Source organism: Dipteris shenzhenensis, chromosome 11 (assembly GCF_047967505.1).
Source record: "Dipteris shenzhenensis isolate YYH24624 ecotype China chromosome 11, Dip_SZ_1.0, whole genome shotgun sequence".
Classification (NCBI taxonomy): domain Eukaryota; kingdom Viridiplantae; phylum Streptophyta; class Polypodiopsida; order Gleicheniales; family Dipteridaceae; genus Dipteris; species Dipteris shenzhenensis.
The window spans coordinates 7030384-7050294 of NC_141606.1; positions in this window are offsets into that span (position 1 = coordinate 7030384).

Consider the following 19911-nt stretch of genomic DNA (forward strand, 5'->3'; position numbering starts at 1 on the left):
GCCTTTTGGGGAAGGTCTGGCGTACCGACCCTAGCATCGAGCAGGACCAGGTGCAGCTTTGGCGTCTTTGGCTCTGGGAGGGGCGGGCCCTGTCAGAGCTTGATTGGGACCCAGGAGAGTGGTGGTGGCCAGAGGTTGTGACAGGACAGGGGCCGACTTCCTTCTTCGCCTACAGCACGACTCTGGGCAGGCGAGTTCTTGGGAGGATGCAGAGCCGCCCCCCCACCCAGTGACCCAACTGGTACGCACAGGGTATTTCCAGGTTCTTTTTGCAGGCATTCTGGAAGGCCTTGTGGGAGAGCTGGCAGCCGCGGAAGATCTCATACTTCCTGTGGCTTCTTGCCCACAAAGGTCTTCCAGTGGGGAGCTGGTTGAGGCAGATAGGCCAAGACGGATGCTGCCAGATTTGCCATGCGGATGAGGAGTCACCAAAACACTGCCTGTGGAGCTGCACTCGCGCCCAGGAAGTGTGGAGGTGGACTTTCGGGATTCTTACTCGCGCGGCAACAGAGCTAGGATTGATCACTTGGGGCGCGTTCTGTTGGTGCAGCACCGTACCTGGTCTTCATCACTTATTCGAGGCATACCAGCAGGACGCCACTTTCCTTATCACACAAGGGACGTGGGGGCCGCTCGAGGGTATCCCGCAGCACCTAGCAGAGGCTGATACAGGAGTTCGGGAGAGGCAGCCAGTCTGGGAGATTATTAGCAGCATTACAGGGTGGCACATCTGGACCTCGCGCTGCGCGTAGATCCTCGATGACACCTCCTTATCGACTGCCCAGATCATGCGGAGATTTGGAGTGAGATTATCCATACCCTCAGAGGCCAGTGGGACCAGATTCAGGGAGACTCCCGAGCCGGTCAGGAGAAGCGGAGACGCTTCCTCCGGGCTTGGGACACACAGGGCCTCTTCTTCGAGCAGACTACGCAGGGCCTTCGGTGGCACTACTCACCACCCCGATGGCTGTTCATTCACACTCGTCTTATCCCTCCGTGAAAGTATGCTTTATTCTGCTACCTTTTAGGGCTGTGTCCGACTTGTGAACGCAGCCCGTCAGCTATAAGCTGACCTCTTGTATCTTGTTCTTGAAGTAATATAATTAGCACTGTTTTTTCGGCAAAAAAATAATAATAATAAGTTGCTTCTCTAAACTCCTCCTTCAGAGAACTAGTTATTTGAAAAATTGTATGTCTCCTCTCTTTTGTAGGGCCAGTCCACAAAACACTGGGCGGGACTATTCCAAGTAAGAAAGTGCTTCCTCTTTTTTCCTTTGTCATTTTTGTTATTTGCATTGGTCTGTAGCTAGCGCCTTAAGCTGTAGTGATGGGCATAGGAACCCTCTCTTCTCCTCTCTTTCCCTCTCTCCTCTTATTCCCTCTTCTTTCCCTCTTTTCCCCTCTTCGTTCTCTTCTTTTTCCCCTCTTCCAATCTCTTCTCCCCTCTTTCAATCTCCTTTTTACTCCTTTCCTTCTCTTCTTTTTCCCCTCTTTCAATCTCTTTTCCCCTCTTCCTTCTCTTATGTTTATGCTCTTTTCCCCTCTTCTTTTTTCCCTCTTTCAATCTCTTTTCCCCTCTTCCTTCTCTTCTTTTTCCCCTCTTTCAATCTCTTTTCCCCTATTCCTTCTCTTATGTTTATGCTCTTTTCCCCTCTTTCAATCTCTTTTCCTCTTTTTCTCTCCCTTTCCCCCCCTCTTTCAATCTCTTTTCATAAGCATATCTATTTGCCTATGCTTATGCTTATGCATGAGCATATGCTCATATGCTTATGCAAGAGCATATGCGCATAAGCTTATGCTTTCTTTCTTTTTCTTATATGCTCATATGCTCATGCATAAGCATAAGCATATGCTTTCTTAATCATAATTATGCTAATGCATCATGATTATCGGTACACTGATCCTACAGCTTAGAATACCTGTAAGACCTTGTGCCAATCATGGGACTTGAGCCCACTAAGCTTATTGTCCTTTGAAAATGCTCCTTTCAAGTGATGCATGTACCCTGTGGGTGTTTGAAAAGAGGCAATGTCTGCCTTGACCACTGCCTCCTCTCTCATGGAGAGGATCCATGTTGCTTTCAGGAGGATAACTTTTCCCGAAGCACGCACTTGGGGCCACAAACGAGACATCCTATTCATAGCATGCAAGTCTTCTCGCACTCCTCTCAAGTCTTTAGAACCAACCAAGTGTGCCCAAATAGTAGCCCCCACATTCTTGAAGATATGAATGGGATCCAAGAGATGATTGATTTGTAACTGAACCCAGTAAGGAAGCTCGTGAAAGATCGATAGCCTCTTCCTACCATGAGGAGGTTCCTCTCCATTCGCCCTCCAAGCTTGAATCTAGTCACACCTTCAAATATGGTGGTGGTGGATCAAGCTAACCTCTACGCGCGAGATGGTCCAGCAGAAGGTATCGAGCATGACCTTCATAAACATTTTGCCTCATATGTTTCGAGTATCGTGCAAGCGATTTCAAACCCCGTCCACAAATAGGACAAGCATGGTACCCACTTGTAACAAGTCCTGCACATGTGCATGAATGTGATAGTATAAGACATGCATGCGAAAGAGAATCATAAAATCATAATCCTATATTATACATGTAAAGACACAACCACGTACTTGCTCACTCTCCATATCTTGGGTAGTCGTGCATGGTCCAAATCAAGATACCCCTGACCAAAATATCATTGGTATGTCTAGGAGCTCTGGAAATATCAAAGACCCAGACTCCTCTCCATAAGACCACGTCCATATTGTTGGCCTTGTACTTCCCTGACACTAGTAGTGCAAGCATGAGGTGTCCCTTCTTTATTGTTAGCCATGGTGGGATATTGTAATTCACTAAGACTATGGGCCATGTCGAGCGTAACCTAAAAGGATTCACGCCGTCCATGGGAAGCCCAAGATGTAAGTTGCATGGCTCCATCACAAAGTCTGACCATTGATTGTCTATGTGCTTCCAAGCTACACAATCTACGGGAATCCTCAATGTGTCATCAGTGGACCGACGAGATGCATGCCAAGTCATCAACTCTACAATGGATTTGCATTGGAACATGTGCTGTATTCTTGCAATGATGGGAAAGTGTCTCAAGATCTTTACCAGTATTGGCTCACCCTACAAGTCATCTCTATATCATTGTTCCCCACACTTCGGACAACTAGCCAAATCTCCATGCTCACGAGATGAAAGAGAATACAGTCATTACGGCAAGCATGGATGGTATCATAATCCATACCCACCGTTGTTAGCATATTCATCTCTTGATGTGGGCATGGTATTTGGTGCAGGCAACATCTTCTGGAGCAACCTATCACAATTCAAACATACATAGGCTTCGAATAATGATGATCCTCAAAGCAACAAAGAAGTCATGTCACTAATTCTACGGCTTAGAATACTTGTAAGACATTGAGCAAGCTTAGAATCCTATAGCCTAACATTGAGCAAACATTTACAGACTCCTGCATTCTTTGAATTAGAGTGATGGAAGTCTATATTTGTTTGCTCAATGGTAGGCTATTAAAGCTTCACGTGGGAAAAAAGAGAAGGAAAGAGAGAGGAAAAGAGACGAAAAGAGGAAAAAAAAGAGAGAAAAAGAGAGGAGAAAAAGGAGAAAAGAGAGGAGAAAGAAGACAGAAAAAGAGAGGAGATAAGAGAGAAAAAGAGAAAGTGAAAAGAGAAAAAGTGGGGATAAAAGAAAAAAAAAGAGAAGGAAAGAGAGGAGAAAAGAGAGGAAAAGAGACGAAAAGAGGAGATAAGAGAGAAAAAGAGAGGAGAAAAGAGATGAAAAGAGAGGATAAAAGAGAAAATGATAAAAGAGAGTCACAATTCAAACATACATAGGCTTCGAATAATGATGATTCTCAAACATATATGATGATTCTCAAAACAAACAATATCCAAATAATGAGTCAAATTAATGCGGGAGCTAACCTATTAAGGCCAAGACACTTGTATCTGACCACCCATAGTTTGCTTGCAGATTCAAGATTGAGAAACAAGCCCGTAGTTTAGACATCCTAACACCCTCGTACAATTGTGTTGATTGCAACTCTTGCATATTGACCTCAGACTCTGACATCACATGTGCATGTGATGTAATCCCCCTGAAAATAGAATCCATCATGTCCACCATACCCTCGTTATCATCTAGCACATCCGGGAGACTATAGTCTTAACACCTATTTCATTAATTTTGGACTTTTTGTGTTGTTTTTGGACGAAGCCCAAAAATCCTTCCCAAATGAAAACTTTACTTTGTGAAAATATCCTTCCCAAATCAAAATTTCACTTTCTGAAAATATTCTTCTCAAATCAAAAGTTCACTTTGTGGCACTATCATATTCACATAAAAATATTGTTTTTTCAATCTATACTTTTGCACCAACATGCAAGAATTTGAAATAATCCTATATTAGAAATTCTAGATATATCTAAGTTATTTGTTAATTTAATTATTTTTAATATTTTTCCTTGACGTTTTTCCTTCCCAAGTCAAAAGTTCACTTTGTGACACTATCATATTCACATAAAAATATTTTTTTTTCAATCTATACTTTTGCACCAACATGCAAGAATTTGAAATAATCCTATATTAGAAATTCTAGCTATATCTAAGTTATTTGTTAATTTAATTATTTTTAATATTTTTCCTTGACGTTTTTCGTTGACGTGATAAATTTATAAATCCATGAAAGGATACTTAAATATTTCATGAAAATAACACTATCACTCGGCAATATGCACAAAATTTTAAAAACTTTTAATAAATAGAAAGAAGACATGATAGCATAAGACCCAAGTTTTGTATTGAACCAAAGAGGTATAATAGCAATTATAGCTATTATTATATGATTACATTGAGAGACGTTGCTCTCAGCTAGAGTCTTTATATCCAAAATGATATAGATTGAACACTCATTGAACATATGTTGACAATTTAAATTGTTGCTCTTAAAGAGCCTCAATTCATGCCATCTGCATAATTTGACTCCCCATTGTCTTATTGCTCAATGTCATGACAGTCCCTTGCCAAGTGCCATCTACATAATTTGACTCCCACTTGTCTTGCCAAGCCTTGCCCCTTGGGTGCATTGACTCCCCATTGTCTTATTGCTCAATGCAATAGTCCCTTGCCAGGTGCCATCTGCATCAACTCCCTATTGTCTTGCCAAGCCTTGACCCTTGGGTGACATCCAGTGCAAAATACAGGTGCCATCTGCATTAACTCCCACAAGTTATCTTGCCAAGCCTTGCCCCTTGGGTGCATTGACTCCCCATTGTCTTATTGCTCAATGTGATAGTCCCTTGCCAGGTGCCATCTGCATTAACTCCCTATTGTCTTGGCAAGCCTTGACCCATCCAGTGCATATTTTGACTCTCATTTGACATAGGAGGTGATGACTCTGATTATAATTGTCTTGGATTGGCTCCTTGCCTAGTACCCAAATAAAATCCTTCAATGGACTTCAATACAAAGCTTTAATCATGGACATTCTTCATTTGCGCTATCTCCTTCTACTTCCTCCATGGCGAGCATCCTTAAAAATTCGTGTATATGCAAAATAGTTTGCTGTGGTATTTTTATTTTTCCTTCTACCTCATATCCCATGCGCTTCTTTGATTTCTTTGCCCTTGAATGCCAAGACACTATGATTGTCTCCATTGAAACTTGAGAGACCGCTTCATCATTTGGGACCCACTCCTTCATTATACAATTAGTATATAATGTGTTGTTATCCATATTCTCCTTCCTGCCCTTTGGCTCATACCATACCGCTGTAAATGTTGTAGCTCTCCCTTGGTCATCTCTTTGCACATCAACTGCTTTTGCAACCCAAAACTTTACATTCTCATATTCATCATCCGATGGCCGAACCACAACAAAACAATCGACCTCTATATCTACTTGTGGCATAAACTCTCTCTTCTTCGGTCCACAATATGGACGTGGGAGTAATGATACAAAATCATTTTCAAAGACTGGAGCTGGGCGCAAATTGTTATGAACATTTGGCCAAAACATATTGCATTCTTCCTTGACATCCTTTGAGCCTCGCATTCTCTCAAGGTCCTTTATTAAATTTCGTGTCCTGTTAATTACAGTGGTAGTGTGTTCTCTCCAAGTAGGCTTCGAATCAGGATATCTCCAGAGCATTTCCTCTTTGTATGTAATAAATGCTTTTAATCCTTCTATTTCACAATTAGACCTCTCATTAAATTCTTGTATAGGAGCCCATGTTGGATACCTTTCCTTGCTGGGAATTGAAGTTAAGAGACTGTAAGGTTCTTCAGGTTCCCATTTTGTATCATGAGAATACTGTTGCCATTGCATTACGGGTTTTTCATCTTTTTAAAAAAAATGAAAGTAGTGTGGATTGGTATGACCTGTCAATGCATCACCACCCGTTTGTATGAAAGGTAGAATGAAGCTCTTCCAATCATACATTCTTTCGAGCCTCTCACATACTGTACTTTCCTTACGACCACCAACTTGCCTGCCACATCTTCTTACCAAGTCATCTATTGTCTCCACATCCTTGCATTTAAGCTCCCTTGAGACTATGCTAAAAACCTGATCGATATCCTCATGTGTATGCCCAACATACAAAAATCCACATTCGACCTCATTGAAGATTCGATGAGCAACTAGCATGGAGCAGAATGCAAACATGAGTACATTCTTATTTTCTCGCCAGCAATTATCAGCTTGTATTCTCAAAGTCGGTGGTAGGCGACCTTTTTCTGCATGTACATTGCGAATTGCCTTCATAATAGATGTTACAACTTGATTGCTATCATGTAGATGCAAGAAATCAATCCATATATCTACAAAGAACTTAATTCCATGCACTAACACTCCACATAGATGTGTCTTTAGAAAGTGCTTTCCTTGTAATTTAGGTGGAGTGGCAACAAAACGAGGCAATGTTGTTGTATTCTGATCCATGCCATCTACAATAAGGCACATGTAGTCATCAGGATGCGAAATAGCTTGCTCCTTCCAAAATGCATATTTTTGTCTGGAATGTCGAATAAGGTCATGATGAGATTTTTGGTTTTTTTTGTATAATTCCCTTTGATTTGGACATGTTGCACTCTCAATCGCTCGCTTTAAATCATCACAGACATTGCACTTTGACATTTTTTGCCTCCTTGGGATTTTAACATATCCAAAGTTCTTCTTCCAAAGAGTATACAAAGTATGAGAAGAAGCTACGGCATCCCCTCTTTGCCTTTATTTTTCTGCAATAGAGTCAAATACTTCGAGCTTTGTCAAGCCCATTGGAAGGTGCATTTCAGTGATCGCGTCACCGTTAGGGAGTTTGGTAGATATATGGGGTTGAGGTAAAGCATTTTCATGTATGAAGTCTTGCAAGATTGCTGCTGCCCTGACAGTTGAGATTCTTGATTTGGACCTTCCTCTATTACCGTGAATGCTAAATTTGTTGCTGCCCTTTGCCTTGGTGACTAAATCCCAATATGTACCATGGGATAATCCAGTAATATTGCGATATGCCTTATTGCAAATCCTTTTTCCATTTACGAGAGGTTTACCTTTTGTCTTGAACTTAACCTTTTATTGCCATTCTGAAGAAAGCAAGAGAGACTTGTGAGAAGGTATTCATTTCTTTCGCTTCCTCTTCTTTGCCACACGTGTCCTCTACATTCCCTGATGTCTGCAAGATCAATGAAGCGCATACATCTTCGCTTGCAACATAGATATCCCAATGCATTTAACATGTTCTTCTCCTTCATTACTCTCTTCCTCTTTGGTTGCTTTTTTGGATCTGCCTAGATTTGCTTTCTCTTCATGCATATGTATGACCGTTTTCGTTCCTCGTGCACGTTGTTATCTGTATTTATGCACTTCTTCTCCTCACATTTGTTTGTAACCAAGCATCCATGATTGGTCGTTGCATCCTTGTACATATCACAATCAAAGTTAAATATTGAATAATCCTCTGTTGATCTCATCCTCGTTTTTAACATACTCTTAGGACCATTCAATGAATTCAATATTCTACGAGAGTATTGAGAACCTTGAAACTCTTCCACTCCTGAGAGAACATCACTCATTGGGACATCTTGCATGGATTTCACAAATCCACAAGCTTGATTGACACCAGGTTTGTTAATATGCATGAACTCATCCACACTTGACAAGACATCGCTATTGAAACCTTTGCCCTTCTCACTGTGCAAGAATTCATCCACCCCAGATAAGGCTTCGCTTCTAAAACCATTTTGTTTCTCGGAACCAATGAACTCATCCACTCCAGATAAGATGTCACTTCTATAATTGAGTATATTGAAATCATCCACATTTGAAGTGATAGAGCCTAGCACATGGGCACGCTTTTTAGGTCCTTTGATATTGTAGTATACGTTGTCTTTATCATTGAAAACCACGTGCCTCTTTCTCATGTTTAAAAATTGCATGCTCCATCTCATATTCTTGCCTACCTCATAGTAGGGATCTCATAAGGATGTTATGTTATCAACCATACCATCATCAGTGACTTTTAGAATCCTCATCTATGCAAATGACCATTGCTCCACTTGTTTAAATCCCAATACTTCACCTTCTGCTACAGTCTTATTTGCAAATGATCTCATTTGTAAAATGTCCCCTATAGTAAAATCCAAGGTGGTGCACTTTGTATTCTTGATAATGTCTGTTGCATAAGTCTTATCTTTGTCCCATGCTATAAATGATTTGTTGGATGTATTGTAGGGCATAACATCTCCAAGTGTTTCCATATCTCCACATTTATACTTTAGCTCAACATGTGCGCTAAGAATCTTTGATACAGTAACTGCCACCTTATCTTCGCCAAGTCTTCGAAAGTGGCAAACTGAATTGGGATCACTATCATGGATTGTAGCAAATGCAACTACTTCTCTTTTGCTACATAAAATCACATCCATCCCTGGAACAAAATCTATAGCCATCTCCTTTGTGAGAGTCCTTCGCAAGCAAGCTGCAGTAGCAACAATTACATAAATATTAGTCTTTTTAATAATCTACTCATTTATTATAATTTTTAATTAGTACTTAATTTATTGGTGGGAGAAGTTATCCGATCAAGTACTCATCAGATGGACATGCCAAGTTATCCTTTGCATGGTCGATCGAGTATTAAATACTATTTTTGCTCTAGTGTCATGCACATCCGTAAAAAAACATGAGCCTATTAGGTATGTTATCCAATCAAGCACTAATGGGATGCGTGTGCCTCTTTGCATGTAAGTCAATTCCACCTAGTTGAGGATGTGTGCAAAGTATTGTGCCCATCGGATATGGTTTGCATTGTCGATCAAGCATAAAACACCGTTTTTGCCTTAGTGTCATGCACAACCATGAAAAAACGAGGAAAAAACATGGTCCTAAGTGTGTTAATCAAACAAGTACTTATTGGATGGGGCCTCCACTTTTCACGCAAGTTCGTTTCAACTAGGTTGAGATGTGTGCAAAGTATTGTCACCATCGGATATGCTTTGCATGGTCGATCACGCATTATACACCATTTTTTCCCTAGTGATATGCACATCCGTAAAAAAACACGCCCTTAGGTGTGTTATCTGACCAAGTACTTATCGGATGGGTGTGCCTCTTTGAGAACATTTCAATACCACCTAGGTTGAGGTGTACAAAAAGTGTTGTGCCCATCGGATATGTTTTGCATGGTCGATCGAGCATTAAATACTATTTTTGCTCGTGTCATGCACATCCGTAAAAAAAACACGCTGCTAGGTGTGTTATCCGATCAAGTACTTATGCGATGGGAATGCCACTTTGCATGTAAGTCAAATCCACCTGGTTGAAGTTGTATGCAAAGTATTGTGCCCATCGGATATGCTTTGCATTGTCAATCAAGCATAAAATACCGTTTTTGCCTTAGTGTCATGCACAACCATAACAAAACACGGTCCTAGGTGTGTTATTCAAACTAGTACTTATCGGATGGGGGCTCCAGTTTGCACGCAAGTCCGTTTCAACTAGGTTGAGGTGTGTGCAAAGTATTGTCACCATCGGATATGATTTGCATGGTCGATCATGCATTATACACCGTTTTTTCCCTAGTGGTATGCACATCCGCAAAAAAACACGCCCTTAGGTATGTTATCTGACCAAGTACTTATCGGATGGGTGTGCCTATTTTATAACATTTCAATACCACCTAGGTTGAGGTATAGGAAAATTATTATGCCCATCGGATATGCTTTGCATAGTCGATCGAGCATTAAATACAATTTTTGCCTTAGTGTCATGCACATCTGTAAAAAAACACGCTACTAGGTGTGTTATCCAATCAAGCACTTATGGGATGGGAATGCCACTTTGCATGTAAGTCAATTCCACCTAGTTCAAGTTGTGTGCAAAGTATCGGGCCCATCGGATATGCTTTGCATTGTTGATCAAGCATAAAATACCGTTTTTGCCTTAGTTACATGCACAACCATGAAAAAAAATGGTCCTAAGTGTGTTAATTAAACAAGTACTTATCGGATGGGGGCTCCACTTTCACACAAGTCCGTTTCAGCTAGGTTGCGGTGCACGCAAAGTATTGTCACCATCGGATATGCTTTGCATGGTCGATCAAGCATAAAACACCATTTTTTCCTAGTGATATGGACATCCGCCAAAAAACACGCCCTTAGGTGTGTTATTTGACCAAGTACTTATTGGATCGGTGTACCTCTTTGAGAACATTTCAATATCACCTAGGTTGAGGCGTACGAAAAGTTTTGTGCCCATCGGATATCCTTTGCATGGTCGATCGAGCATTAAATACTATTTTTGCTCTAGTGTCATGCACATCTGTAAAAAAACACGCTGCTAGGTATATTATCCGATCAAGCACTTATGGGATGGGCATGCCACTTTGCATGTAAGTCTATTCCACCTAGTTGAAGGTGTGTGCAAAGTATTGTGCCCATCGGATATGCTTTGCATTGTCGATCAAGCATAAAACACCGTTTTTGCCTTAGTGTCATGCACAACCATGAAAAAACATGGTCCTAGGTGTGTTATTCAAACTAGTACTTATCGGATGGGGGCTCCAGTGTGCACGCAAGTCCATTTCAACTAGGTTGAGATGAGTGCAAAGTATTGTCACCATCGGATATGCTTTGCATGGTTGATCACGCATTATACACCATTTTTTCCCTAGTGATATGCACATCCGCAAAAAAACACGCCCTTAGGTGTGTTATCTGACCAAGAACTTATCGGATGGGTGTGCCTCTTTGAGAAAATTTCAATACCACCTAGGTTGAGGTGTACGAAAGTGTTGTGTCCATCGGATATCCTTTGCATGGTCGATCGAGCATTAAATACTATTTTTGCTCTAGTGTCATGCACATCTGTAAAAAAACACGTTGCTAGGTATGTTATCCGATCAAACACTTATGGGATGGGCGTGCCACTTTGCATGTAAGTCGATTCTACCTAGTTGAAGGTGTGTGCAAAGTATTGTGCCCATCGGATATGCTTTGCATTGTCGATCAAGCATAAAACACCATTTTTGCCTTAATGTCATGCACAACCATGAAAAAACACGGTCCTAGGTGTGTTATTCAAACAAGTACTTATTGGATGGGGGCTCCAGTTTGCACGCAAGTCTATTTCAACTAGGTTGAGATGCGTGCAAAGTGTTGTCACCATCGGATATGATTTGCATGGTCGATCACGAATTATACACCATTTTTTCCCTAATGATATGCACATCCGCAAAAAAACACGCCATTAGGTGTGTTATCTGACCAAGTACTTATCGGATGGGTGTGCCTCATTGAGAATATTTCAATGCCACCTAGGTTGAGGTGTACGAAAAGTGTTGTACCCATCGGATATCCTTTGCATGGTCGATCGAGCATTAAATACTATTTTTGCTCTAGTGTCATGCGCATCCGTAAAAAACACGCTGCTAGGTATGTTATCTGATCAAGCACTTATGGGATGGGCGTGCCACTTTGCATCTAAGTCAATTCCACCTAGTTGATGGTGTGTGCAAAGTATTGTGCCCATCGGATATGCTTTGCATTGTCGATCAAGCCTAAAACACCGTTTTTGCCTTAGTGTCATGCACAACCATGAAAAAACACTCTCCTAAGTGTGATATTCAAACAAGTACTTATCGGATGGGGGCTCCACTTTGCACGCAAGTCCCTTTCAACTACATTGAGGTTCGTGCAAAGTATTGTCACCATCGGATATGATTTACATGGTCGATGACGCATTATACACCATTTTTGGCCTTGGTGTCATGTACAACCGTCAAAAAACACGGCCGTCGGTGTGTTATTCAAATAAGTACTTATCGGATGGGGGCTCCACTTTGCACGCAAGTCCTTTTAAACTACGTTGAGGTGCGTACAAAGTATTTCCACCATCAGATATGCTTTGCATCATCGATCATGCATTATAAACCATTTTTTCCCTAGTGATATGGACATCCACAAAAAAACACGCCATTAGGTGTGTTATCTGACCAAGTACTTATTGGATGGGTGTGCCTCTTTCAGAACATTTCAATACCACTAGGTTGAGGTGTATGAAAAGTGTTGTGCCCATCGGATATTCTTTGCATGGTCGATCGAGCATTTAATACTATTTTTGCTCTAGTGTCATGCACATCCATAAAAAAATATGCTGCTAGGTATGTTATCCGATCAAGCACTTATGGGATGGGCGTGCCACTTTGCATGTAAGTTGATTCCACCTAGTTGAAGGTGTGTGCAAATTATTGTGCCCATCAGATATGCTTTGCATTGTCGAACAAGCATTAAACACTGTTTTGGCCTTAGTGTCATTCACAATCGTCAAAAAACACAGTCCTAGATGTGTTATTCGACTAAGTACTTATGGGATGGGCACGCCACTTTGCATGTAAGTCAATAATACCTAGGTTGAGATGTGTGCAAAGTAGTGTGATGATCACATATGCGTTGCATTGTCGATTAAGCATAAATCGGCGTTTTTGCTCCAGTTTGCACGCAAGTCCGTTTCAACTAGGTTGAGATGCATGCAAAGTATTTTCACCATCGGATATGCTATGCATGGTCGACTACGCATTATACAACGTTTTTCCCATAGTGATATGTACATCCGCAAAAAAACATGCCCTTAGGTATGTAATCAAACCAAGTACTTATTGGATGGGTGTGCCTCTTTGCGAACATTTCAATACCACCTAGGTTAAGGTGTAGGAAAAGTATTGTGCCCATCTACATGGTCGATTGAGCGTTAAATATCATTTTTACCTTAGTGTCATGCACATCCGTAAAAATACACGCTGCTAGTTGTGTTATCCGATCAAGTACTTATGCGATGGGAATGCCACTCTGCATGTAAGTCAATTCCACCTAGTTGAAGGTGTGTGCAAAGTATTGTGCCCATCGGATATTCTTTGCATTGTCGATCAAGCATAAAACACCATTTTTGCCTTGTGTCATGCACAACCATATAAAAACATGGCCATAGGTGTGTTATTCAAATAAGTACTTATCGGATGGGGGCTCCACTTTGCACGCAAGTCCGTTTCAACTATGTTGAGGTGCGTGCAAAGTATTGTCACCATCGGATATGCTTTGCATGGTCAATCATGCATTATATACCATTTTTTCCCTAGTGATATGGACATCCACAAAAAAACACGCCATTAATTAGGTGTGTTATCTGACCAAGTACTTATCAGATGGGTGTGCCTCATTGAGAACATTTCAATACCACCTAGGTTGAGGTGTACGAAAGTGTTGTGCCCAACGGATATCCTTTGCATGGTCGATCGAGCATTAAATACTATTTTTGCTCTAGTGTCATGCACATCCGTAAAAAAACACGCTGCTAGGTATGTTATCCGATCAAGCACTTATAGGATGGGCATGCCACTTTGCATGTAAGTCAATTACACCTAGTTGAAGGTGTGTGCAAAGTATTATGCCCATCGGATATGCTTTGCATTGTCGATCAAGCATAAAACACCGTTTTTGCCTTACTGTCATGCACAACCATGAAAAAACACGGTCCTAGGTGTGTTATTCAAAAAAGTACTCATCGGATGGGGGCTCCACTTTGCACGTAAGTCCGTTTCAACTACGTTGAGGTGTGTGCAAAGTATTGTCACCATCGGATATGATTTTCATGGTCGATCACGCATTATACACTGTTTTTTCCCTAGTGGTATGCACATCCGCAAAAAAACAAGCCCTTAGGTATGTTATCTGACCAAGTACTTATCCGATGGGTGTGCCTCTTTGAGAACATTTCAATACCACCTAGGTTGAGGTATAGGAAAAGTATTGTGCCCATCGGATATGCTTTGCATGGTCGATCAAGCATTAAATACCATTTTTGCCTTAGTGTCATGCACATCCATAAAAAAACACGTCGCTAGGTGTGTTATCCGATCAAGAACTTATGCAATAGGAATGCCACTTTGCATGTAAGTCACTTCCACCTAGTTGAAGGTGTGTGCAAAGTATCATGCCCATCGGATATGCTTTGCATCGTCGATCAAGCATAAAATACCGTTTTTGCCTTAGTTACATGCACAACCATGAAAAAACACGGTCCTAAGTGTGTTAATTAAACAAGTACTTATCGGATGGGGGCTCCACTTTACACACAAGTCCGTTTCAACTAGGTTGAGGTGCGCGCAAAGTATTGTCACCATCGGATATGCTTTGCATGGTCGATCACGCATTGTACACCATTTTTTCCCTAGTGATATGGACATCCGCAAAAAAACACGCCCTTCGGTGTGTTATCTGACCAAGTACTTATCGGATGGGTGTACCTCTTTGAGAACATTTCAATACCACCTAGGTTGAGGCGTTCGAAAACTTTTGTGCCCATCGGATATCCTTTGCATGGTCGATCGAGCATTAGATACTATTTTTGCTCTAGTGTCATGCACATCCGTAAAAAAACACGCTACTAGGTATCTTATCCGATCAAGCACTTATGGGATGGGCGTGCCACTTTGCATGTAAGTCGATTCCACCTAGTTGAAGGTGTGTGGAAAGTATTGTGCCCATCGGATATGCTTTGCATTGTCGATCAAGCATAAAACACCGTTTTTGCCTTAGTGTCATGCACAACCATGAAAAAACACGGTCCTAGGTGTGTTATTCAAACTAGTACTTATCGGATGGGGGCTCCAGTTTGCACGCAAGTCTGTTTCAACTAGGTTGAGGTGTGTGCAAAGTATTGTCACCATCGGATATGATTTGCATGGTCGATCACGCATTATACACCATTTTTTCCCTAGTGGTATGCACATCCGCAAAAAAACACGCCCTTAGGTATGTTATCTGACCAAGTACTTATGGGATGGGTGTGCCTCTTTGAGAACATTTCAATACCACCTAGTTTGAGGTATAGGAAAGGTATTATGCCCATCGGATATGCTTTGCATGGTCGATCGAGCATTAAATACCATTTTTACCTTAGTGTCATGCACATCCGTAAAAAAACACGCTGCTAGGTGTGTTATCCGATCAAGCACTTATGCAATGGGAATGCCACTTTGCATGTAAGTCAATTCCACTTAGTTGAAGGTGTGTGCAAAGTATCCTGCCCATCGGATATGCTTTGCATTGTCGATCAAGCATAAAATACCGTTTTTGCCTTAGTTACATGCACAACATGAAAAAACACGGTCCTAAGTGTGTTAATTAAACAAGTACTTATCGGATGGGGGCTCCACTTTGCACACAAGTCCGTTTCAACTAGGTTGAGGAGCGCGCAAAGTATTGTCACCATCGAATATGCTTTGCATGGTCGATCAAGCATAAAACACCGTTTTTTCCTTAGTGTCATGCACAACCATGAAAAAACAAGGTCCTAGGTGTGTTATTCAAACTAGTACTTATTGGATGGGGGCTCCAATTTGCAGGCAAGTCCGTTTCAACTAGGTTGAGATGAGTTCAAAGTATTGTCACCATCGGCGGGTATGCTTTGCATGGTCGATCACGCATTATACACCATTTTTTCCCTAGTGATATGCACATTCGCAAAAAAACACGCCCTTAGGTGTGTTATCTGACCAAGTACTTATCGGATGGGTGTGCCTCTTTGAGAAAATTTCAATACCACCTAGGTTGAGGTGTACGAAAAGTTTTGTGCCCATCAGATATCCTTTGAATGGTCGATCGAGCATTAAATACTATTTTTGCTCTAGTGTCATGCACATCTGTAAAAAAACACGCTGCTAGGTATGTTATCCGATCAAGCACTTATGGGATGGGCATGCCACTTTGCATGTAAGTCCATTCCACCTAGTTGAAAGTGTGTGCAAAGTATTGTGCTCATCGGATATGCTTTGCATTGTCGATCAAGCATAAAACGATGTTTTTGCCTTAGTGTCATGCACAACCATGAAAAAACACGGTCCTAAGTGTGTTAATAAAACAAGTACTTATCGGAAGGGGGCTCCAGTTTGCACACAAGTCCGTTTCAACTAGGTTGAGATGAGTGCAAAGTATTTTCACCATCAGATATGATTTGCATGGTCGATCATGCATTATACACCGTTTTTTCCCTAGTGGTATGCACATCCGCAAAAAAACTCGCCCTTAGGTGTGTTATCTGACCAAGTACTTATCAGATGGGTGTGCCTCTTTGAGAACATTTGAATACCACCTAGGTTAAGGTGTAGGAAAAGTATTGTGCCCATCGGATATGCTTTGCATGGTCGATCGAGCATTAAATACCATTTTTGCCTTAGTGTCATGCACATTCGTAAAAAAACACGCTGCTAAGTGTGTTATCCGATCAAGTACTTATACGATGGGAATGGCACTTTGCATGTAAGTCAATTCCACCTAGTTGAAGGTGTGTGCAAAGTATTGTGCCCATCGGATATGCTTTGCATTGTCGATCAAACATAAAACACCGTTTTTGCCTTTGTGTCATGCACAACCATATAAAAACACGGCCGTAGCTGTGTTATTCAAGTAAGTACTTATCGGATGGGGGCTCCACTTTGCACACAAGTTTGTTTCAACTACGTTGAGGTGCGTGCAAAGTATTGTCACCATCGGATATGCTTTGCATGGTCGATCACGCATTATACACCATTTTTCCCTAGTGATATGGACATCCGCAAAAAACACGCCATTAGGTCTGTTATCTGACCAAGTACTTATCGGATGGGTGTGCCTCATTGAGAACATCTCAATACCACCTAGTTTGACGCGTACGTGTCCCCATCGGATATGCTTTGCATGGTCAATCACGCATTATACACCGTTTTTTCCGTAGTGGTATGCACATCCGCAAAAAGACACGCCCTTAGTTATGTTATCTGACCAAGTGCTTATCGGATGGGTGTGCCTCTTTGAGAACATTTCAATACCACCTAGGTTGAGGTGTACGAAAAGTATTGTGCCCATCGGATATGCTTTGCATGGTCGATCGAGCATTAAATACTATTTTTGCTCTAGTGTCATGCACATCCGTAAAAAAACACGCTGCTAGGTGTGTTATCTGATCAAGCACTTATGCGATGGGCGTGCCACTTTGCATGTAAGTCAATTCCACCTAGTTGAAGGTGTGTGCAAAGTATTGTGGCTAGGTGTGTTATCTGATCAAGCACTTATGCGATGGGCGTGCCACTTTGCATGTAAGTCAATTCCACCTAGTTGAAGGTGTGTGCAAAGTATTGTGCCCATCGGATATGCTTTGCATTGTCGATCAAGCATAACACACCGTTTTTGCCTTAGTGTCATGCACAACCATATAAAAACACGGCCATAGGTGTGTTATTCAAATAAGTACTTATCATATGGGTGCTCCACTTTGCATGAAAGTCCATTTCAACTACATTGAGGTGCGTGCAAAGTATTGTCACCATGGGATATGATTTGTATGGTCAATCACGCATTATACTCCATTTTTTCCCTAATGATATGCACATCCGCAAAAAAACACGCCATTAGGTGTGTTATCTGACCAAGTACTTATCGGATGGGTGTGCCTCATTGAGAATATTTCAATACCACCTAGGTTGAGGCGTACAAAAAGTTTTGTGCCCATCGGATATCGTTTGCATGGTCGATCGAGCATTAAATACTATTTTTGCTCTAGTGTCATGCACATCCGTAAAAAAACACGCTACTAGGTATCTTATCCGATCAAGCACTTATGGGATGGGCGTGCCACTTTGCATGTAAGTCGATTCCACCTAGTTGAAGGTGTGTGCAAAGTATTGTGCCCATCGGATATGCTTTGCATTGTCGATCAAGCATAAAACATCGTTTTTGCCTTAGTGTCATGCACAACCATAACAAAACACGGTCCTAGGTGTGTTATTCAAACTAGTACTTATCGGATGGGGGCTCCAGTTTGCACGCAAGTCCGTTTCAACTAGGTTGAGGTGTGTGCAAAGTATTGTCACCATCGGATATGATTTGCATGGTCGATCATGCATTATACACCGTTTTTTCCCTAGTGGTATGCACATCCGCAAAAAAACACGCCCTTAGGTATGTTATCTGACCAAGTACTTATCGGATGGGTGTGCCTATTTGATAACATTTCAATACCACCTAGGTTGAGGTATAGGAAAATTATTATGCCCATCGGATATGCTTTGCATAGTCGATCGAGCATTAAATACAATTTTTGCCTTAGTGTCATGCACATCTGTAAAAAAACACGCTACTAGGTGTGTTATCCAATCAAGCACTTATGGGATGGGAATGCCACTTTGCATGTAAGTCAATTCCACCTAGTTCAAGTTGTGTGCAAAGTATCGGGCCCATCGGATATGCTTTGCATTGTTGATCAAGCATAAAATACCGTTTTTGCCTTAGTTACATGCACAACCATGAAAAAAAATGGTCCTAAGTGTGTTAATTAAACAAGTACTTATCGGATGGGGGCTCCACTTTCACACAAGTCCGTTTCAGCTAGGTTGCGGTGCACGCAAAGTATTGTCACCATCGGATATGCTTTGCATGGTCAATCAAGCATAAAACACCATTTTTTCCTAGTGATATGGACATCCGCCAAAAAAACACGCCCTTAGGTGTGTTATTTGACCAAGTACTTATTGGATCGGTGTACCTCTTTGAGAACATTTCAATATCACCTAGGTTGAGGCGTACGAAAAGTTTTGTGCCCATCGGATATCCTTTGCATGGTCGATCGAGCATTAAATACTATTTTTGCTCTAGTGTCATGCACATCTGTAAAAGAACACGCTGCTAGGTATATTATCCGATCAAGCACTTATGGGATGGGCATGCCACTTTGCATGTAAGTCTATTCCACCTAGTTGAAGGTGTGTGCAAAGTATTGTGCCCATCGGATATGCTTTGCATTGTCGATCAAGCATAAAACACCGTTTTTGCCTTAGTGTCATGCACAACCATGAAAAAACATGGTCCTAGGTGTGTTATTCAAACTAGTACTTATCGGATGGGGGCTCCAGTGTGTACGCAAGTCCATTTCAACTAGGTTGAGATGAGTGCAAAGTATTGTCACCATCGGATATGCTTTGCATGGTTGATCACGCATTATACACCATTTTTTCCCTAGTGATATGCACATCCGCAAAAAAACACGCCCTTAGGTGTGTTATCTGACCAAGAACTTATCGGATGGGTGTGCCTCTTTGAGAAAATTTCAATACCACCTAGGTTGAGGTGTACGAAAGTGTTGTGTCCATCGGATATCCTTTGCATGGTCGATCGAGCATTAAATACTATTTTTGCTCTAGTGTCATGCACATCTGTAAAAAAACACGTTGCTAGGTATGTTATCCGATCAAGCACTTATGGGATGGGCGTGCCACTTTGCATGTAAGTCGATTCTACCTAGTTGAAGGTGTGTGCAAAGTATTGTGCCCATCGGATATGCTTTGCATTGTCGATCAAGCATAAAAC